Genomic DNA, 7,805 nt, shown 5'->3' with positions numbered 1-7,805 from the left:
GAATATAGGAGAAATTCAAGTGATGATTAGTTGGACGCAGGGCCACAACTTTGTGGAGCCAAGGATATCTAGGAAGGAATGACTACAGCCAAAGGGGACTAGATATAATGACAACCCTTAAAATGAGAACGTCATATTTTTTCAAAACGGAAAAAATATTATTGTTATCACATACTGTTCCTCATACTGACGGATCATGTCAAATTATTCATTCTCTCCATTACCAGAATATTAGTGTTATCTTTTAATATCAATTTTAGTTACTCTATTGACTTTGACCTTTTTCGCTATGAACTTGATATTTACTAGAAGGCCTGCCCAAATTGAGAGCAGGCCAAACTGGTCTTAGAACAATTTGAGAACGGATAGGACTATGGGTATAGGTCTTGGTTTATGTATTTTCCTAAAACCAAGGCCAAGACTGTGGTTCGCATGGCAACTTCCTATGTTAGGTGAACTATCCAAATCCTTGAGTGTTTGGTATCAATTTTGAAGGGTTCTTCCTAAGTAGCTGTTCTAAACCATACCCGGTTATTGGGAACATGAATCCTGGTGAAAACAAGATTGGGTGATTTTATAAGAATAGACATGTTGAATCTTTTTTTCTTTTTGCAGTGCCCATGGCATGTAATTGTCCAAAGGATTTTTATTTTGACAACAGAAAAACAAGTGGTAGCTTGACTGATATCCCATCCAATAAACTGGTAGTGCTGGGTTTCTTATTGTTTTCTATAATATTAACAAATATTTCAGATTCCTACACTTAAATAATAGATATAAAATTGTGACTTTATCTTAGAACTATTATGAGATGAATTATCCCATGTGAAAGTTGATAATGTCTTATTAATGTCGATTGGCCATTGCATTATATTGTAGTCCCAATAATCCTCTATGAAATGCATCATGATACTTGAAATGAACCATAGATTTTTTAATTCCTCTAGATGTAATGTATAAAACGAGCTATTATTTAAGCTGCAATGGTGTCCAATTAGATATAATACATAATTTAAGGATTTTATCTCATAATAATTCACAATTATTTTTAATTCTCTATTTGTATAGAATTACACTACCCGCCACGTGTTGCCATTTGAGTCATCGAATGGCGTCCAATCATGAGTATCCACAATGATTAGTGCAGCTAATCATTGTGCAAAGGTGCAATGGAGGCAACGTGCACAAGTTAAAAAAAAGCGATAATTTAAATCGCCATAAATGTGATTTGGAGATCAAGAATACAAAAAATCATGAAAGAAAAATAAAATAGTGCAATGATACACATGGTGCACACGTGTACCACAACGATTCATTAAAAGGGGATTTAAATCCTAATGTGGTAAACTGAAACACGTGCCATGTCAGGCAATCATAGGGGAAAACGTTCCACTTTCTGAAATGAATGACACATGTCAGTGTTCGTTCATTAAGGAATAAAGGAAGAGGAAAATAAAGTCACCTGGCACGTGGAGATGCGTCATCACATAATGATTGAACAAAAGTGAAGAAAAATGCATTTTTTTTACCATTTATGATGCAGCTACATGTGGTATTTTTCGAACACATGATTGCCTAAAATTAGGCGATCATGCCTATGATTATTCTTTGTGAGTTGGAGGGCTTAACTGAAAATCAGAAAAAGGAAGTGTCGGCATCGATGTCTAGGAGAGAGAAAAATGGCCAGTTAGGATTGCTCCAAATTCATAGCATAATATCTGATGATCCAGAGTTCCAATTGAGCTCAAATTTTCAAGGGTGCTTTGTCTTCCCCTCTTCTTTCCATTTACACCCTCTAATATTTGAATAGAGGTGTGGATCAGTGTCAAAATCATCCTTAAACATGCTTCCTACTCATGAGGACTGACTGAAAAATAGTTTTTGAGATCCATCAAGTGTGTTCTTGGTGCCCTAGATGTGTGGGAAGAAGCAACGAAGTAGAGGGAAGCTTACTTACACTCATGAATCACACTGATCCTGGCGGAAAGTAAGGATTTATGGTAGGCATCTGCGATTTGCATTGTTTTTTTCTTTCTCAACACCGTCGATAGCCTAGTTAACTTTCACTACATGTCTCGTCCTTTCATCACCACCATATGTTCTCCAAATCATGTCTTACCACTTTCACATCATCATTTTACCATTAATTTACTTCTCACTTGTCGTAATTGACTCATTCTCTACCCCATTCCCATCATTCTTCACGTCATCATTAATTCATTCTCGCATGCTCTTCTAAAACCCCAATTATCATTAACTACTAACTACCCTCAACCAACTATCACTATCTCGCCTTGAATTTTCTCGTCAGTTGATTTCATATATAGCACATATCTCATATCATTTCACTAATCACCACATGAAGAATAATAAATTCTTAACACCGTTCCATGTAGAGCTAATCTGTACTTGTTACTATCTAAGTTTACTAAGTACTTACAGGTTTATATGTTATTGAACGATGTTAAAGTTACCAACAATGAGTTAAAACCGTATTTTTGAGTTTATAAAGATGATTCCCAGATGAGATAGCTCGTAGATGAGATGGTTCTGGACAGTTTTGGATGACCCAAACAATAAGACATGGGACTTGACTAAAAAACGGCTCAAACTATCAATGACCTCAAATTTTGGATTAAAATTTTTGTTCTAAGGTGAGTTCACTAACTTCTTTTATAAATAGTGACTCATCAAAGAATTTGACTTGTAAGATATGAACAAGAGTCCTCTGCACATGGAACCAAAAATCTCAGTTTAAAAAGTCTTTAATGTGATGACTCAAGGATGAGATGATTTATATATAAATAACAGAAAGACAGCTATATGTAATAACTAATAATAGATTAATAGAATAGGTTGGTGTGGTGAATGACAATGACGGGTAAAATAGAGAGGAACGATGCATATGGATGAGATGGATGAAGATGGATATATGTAAATTAATGTAAGTGAATAGGTGGATGATGTTGAGAAGAAGATGAGAAATCACTAGAAGGCTCAGAGTCAATCCTTTTATTCTCCCAGAATCAAGCTCATGTAAATGTTGCAAGAGATTTTACACTTCTCTTTCACTTTTCTACTTCAATCAATAATGAAAACCAAGAAAACTTGATGGATCTTGAAATTACTTTCTTTCACTAAGTAAAATAAAGTGGGAGAAATTCTAGGATTATTATAACATTGATCAAAGAGCCTATTTATCAATCACAGGGTATGTATCGACCGAGATGCAATAGAGTAGGAAATCCTCAAATTTTTGGCCCAAAACTCCTAAATTTTTAGATATTGTGATCTGAAATTGAATCATAATGGGTAATCTGACTTTCTCTCATCCTTGATGCATGTGGCAGATTCCCAGCGTGGCTTGAAATTTTTAAAACGTGGAAAAAGTCAAAAAAGCATATTTAAACATTCCAAAAATATTTATTTCTTAATTGATATAATGCATTCTAAATTACGAAATTTTCCTCTTTTAAAAATTAACGTCACAAAGTCCTAAAAATATACTTCCAACTTTTCAAAATATTTTATTACGAATTTAATGTCATTGAACTATAAAACTACCAAAAACTATCAATGAAATTTTCTATATATATGAATATGATCTCAGAAAATCCCATACAAATACCAAACAGTCCAGAATTTTCAAAATATAATTCCAAAATTCATTTTAATAATTTTTTGATATTTCATGCTGAGGAAGTTCCTTCACTGTCTCTTGAGATGAGCTCGTCAAAGACTAGAAACTCAAACATTTATATTTCATGTGCTACTTTCAAGTCAGGTCTCATTTACTATTAACAGCCTTACAAGTCGCCATGTGTGTTAACTTCAGCAAGAAGACATCCTCTCTAGTTTTTTCTACCTTCGCTTGCATCCTCTCTCTTTCCAAATATATCAAAGAGAGTTTTTATTCATCAAATTTTGGATATAAGAAAATGCACATGGCATTATCCCACGCCTAGAGAATGCTTCATCTTGACACACCCTAGGAAAGTGCTCCCTCTGCCATGAATATATGTTGTAGACTGATGAACTCAAAATTAAGGTATTTAAATATCATTTGTATTTTATTAAATCAATAAAAAATTATAAACCTTGAAACTCTTAACTAATTTGACTATTAATGATGAGAACAGTTTGTTTCCCATAGGGAAAAGATATTAGGGATCTAATGTCTTTTAAAATGGTAAATAAGGGATAGTAGTAGATATTTTCTAAATTAAAAATAAAATTAGATGAGAAGGGTGACAATTAATGATCAACTAAGTGATGTATATACATCATTTAGAATTTATGTAAATATACATAACAGATAACTATGAAAATTAAATTAAATAACAATGGATAATGTGTATAAATGTGATGAACATACTCTGATGGGTAGACATACATGGGTAGATGTGGATGTGTGCCAAAGAATTGACGGACATCGAGAAGAAGATGATGACATGAACATAAGGAGAAGATGATGATTTCAAGATCAAAGCAATTTTCTACATCATAAGAGCCCCTCCACTTCTCTTTCATCGTTTAACTTAAATAAAATACAGACACAATAAAACTTGGTGGATCTTGAAATCATTTTATTTTATTCAGCCTTCTAGAGTAGAGTCAATTGGAAGATGATATTTATATGTATTGAGGGATCTATTTCTAGAGGAGAGGGTATTCATGGATAGATAAAAGAGAGAGAGAGAGAGAGACAAAGCTACCCTCAATACTTCAGCCTAGAACCCCTACATCACTATATAAATCGTTCTTGGCCATCAGATTTCATGTCTCCACATTGATCCCCATACTGCATTCCAGATTACTTTGTATTCTTTAAATATATATATATATATATATATATACCAACTTAAAAAACTAAGTATGAAATCAGAATGTTCTAAGAAATATACTCTGACATAGATATTATAGTTATGAATTTAACGTCAGTAAATTGTAAATATATATATGTATTCTGACTAAAAAGGCTATTTTGTTTACCAAAAAAAATAATATGATATCTAATAATTCCATAAAATACCAACAGAGTCGTAAAAGTAAGAATGTCATTGTAAAGAGAGATTAATTCTTTTCGCCATGATAATACACATATCTGATCATTTTATTGCAAATAAAGATATAAAATTGATGAAATCAATATTATAATTAGTGTGTTACCATATATACCCATCCACACCTCATAGAAAGAGCTGAAAATCCGCGTATCTCCTGAAATCAGCATCTATCTTGTCATATGATTTCTTGATCAAGTATCTAGATACCATATCCCATCTTCCAACTATGGCTCATGGACTCCAAGAAGAACCATCTTAGCAAGATCTTCAGCAATTGCCACAAGGGGTGATGATGATTCCTTGCCTTCAGCATCAGTAATGTGGGTCTTCTCCTCCTTGTATCTGCAATGCTCATATATGAAATTCTAATTTTGTCAAATTTTAACATCTAACATTGGATTTGTCATGAGTCTACTCTTCATCATCTATCTCCACTCTTCTTCCATGATATCCTATTCCTTTGTCTTGACACAACCTCTAGCATGACCATGTCTTTTCCCATCAAAACAGTATTCATCATACTTCTCTGCCTTCCCCGCCGTCTTAGCCTCAATAACTTGCTCCTATAATTTGATTTGACAATATCTCATCTTGAACTTTGAGAGATCCAGCAGCTTCCTCCATGGTCATGATGTCAACATTGGTGTACTCCTCAGTGGATGTCGCGATAGAATCAATGTTCTCAGCATACTACGGAGGAATTAAGTGATGATGTACATTTCTTTAATGAATTCACCAAGGCTTGCCAACCCAGTCATGAATTCCAAGAGTTTCCCATCGAAATTTTTTCATATTTTAACCATAAATGTTTTTCATACAGCTTTCACATGAACTAGATATCAATGTTTATCACTTGATCTATGTCCTCCTTACTGCACAAAATCTCTGCAAGTATCCTTTGCAATTTTCTTGATTCCAACCTGCTTAGAGATTCCTTCGTGATTGATTGAAGAATAGTTGAAAACACATGATGATCTTTCTTCCTCTACACTGATCCTAGAAGCTTATTCGACAACAGAATAACTCCATCATCCTGGCCCAATATGAGTAGTTAGTCTTCAAGAAGCCAGTCATTGTTAGAAGATACTGTGTGGCTGCTTATCCCCTCTCTATTTGGATCAGATTTGCTCAGATCCCACGTGAAGGGTGTCACACCGCCCACATCAATGAAAAGAGAGAATATATGTCAACATTCAATGATAAACTCTGATATACCTCCATGTCATTATTTCAAAGGTAATATGACAGACAAAAGCAAAAGCAATTGTTTCAACAGGGAAAGGATTAACCATAAATAGAATGGAACAGTTGTGGTGAACACTGACTTTGTCCAAATTGTTCTCTTCTGGTATCAGAGCGGGTATCGATCCCTCTGGTATCAATCACTTCTGGTATCGATCCCTCACTCCTGCACATAAATTTTCACCTTGCACTCGCTCATAAAAGTTCATAAACTCGTGGCACGTTTCCAGAAGTAAATCTCAGTCGTGCACTTCACCCACTAACAGAATTGGAAATATGGGAAGTTAAAGAAGGTTCTGATTTTTTTTATTCTGGGATGGGCACTTTCTTTTCTCGCCTAACATATACACTTCGTTAATTAACTTTATTTCAATCAAGACAAAGAGGATAGTGTGTTTCTTAAACCACCACTTCCAAGATAAGAGACCACTCTTATTTTTACTTTAGAAGCGCTACTGCTAACTGGTTGCTTGGGGCCAAGCAACCCATTGGCAAAGAACAGAAACCATTGGTTGAGGTCTCGTCTTTCTATGATCCATGCTGTACGTGATTAGAGGGTGTTGAGCACCTACATAGCAGCCATTTTTACAACACAGACTCTTTCTCAAGTTTACCTCAGTAGATGATATTTCAAGAAGATTATTTGGCTGAAGAGTGATATCGGACTTCCCGGACTTACATGGGAAAGAGAAAGAGGCAGAAGAGAGACCTCACACCGGGCTCCTCAGGCCATGTGTGAGAAAGCAGTTGGACGATGACCCACTAGTAAATAAGATGGGATCCAGAATCAGCGGAAGGAGGCTCCTTTCTTGAAGTGAGATTGCAGGGCTCAGCTGGCTGTCCGGAGATCCTCCTGACACGACGTCTGGCCTGGCCAATGCAGCTTGTCCAGTTCTCTACCTTTCCCTCTTGAATTCCTTCCTCTCCAACTCTACTCCCTCATCAAGGATCCCTACCATAATCATTTCGAATTCTTCAGTCGTTCTGACATTTTCTTGAAACATAACTATTTTAGGAAAATTTTCTTGAATTCAAGAAGAGATCGTTGTTATCTTTCTACTCTATTGGATGATCAATTCGATATCTCTCCAAGGGAGATCATATCAAAGAGGCTCCCAAAGACACCATATTTATGAATCCGTCTAAAACTCTAATCTTACAAAATACAGAGTAGATGTTAGTTTGCGATTTGTGAAGAATACTGACCCAGAATCTTTTCCCAACGCAAAAAAAATTACCATCCTGTATAAGTTCTCCACAACATTGACTCTACAATTGTTGAAATGATGCAGCTTCCACCAAAAACAAATTAAGATCTTGACTTGGATCATCGAAGCCTTTATGTACAAGAATAATTAGGATCTAAATGCATTACGAATCAACTCTGGCAAACAATTCCATAAGTATTTAGATACCCTTAATTATATACAGGTGTGCCTACATCCTAATGCACCACTGAAGACCACCTAAAATCACTCACAGATGGAGAAAACTCGA

This window comes from Wolffia australiana, chromosome 2 (genome assembly GCF_029677425.1).
Source record: "Wolffia australiana isolate 7733 chromosome 2, ASM2967742v1".
NCBI classification, from domain to species: Eukaryota; Viridiplantae; Streptophyta; class Magnoliopsida; order Alismatales; family Araceae; genus Wolffia; species Wolffia australiana.
This window is presented reverse-complemented; position numbering follows the sequence as displayed.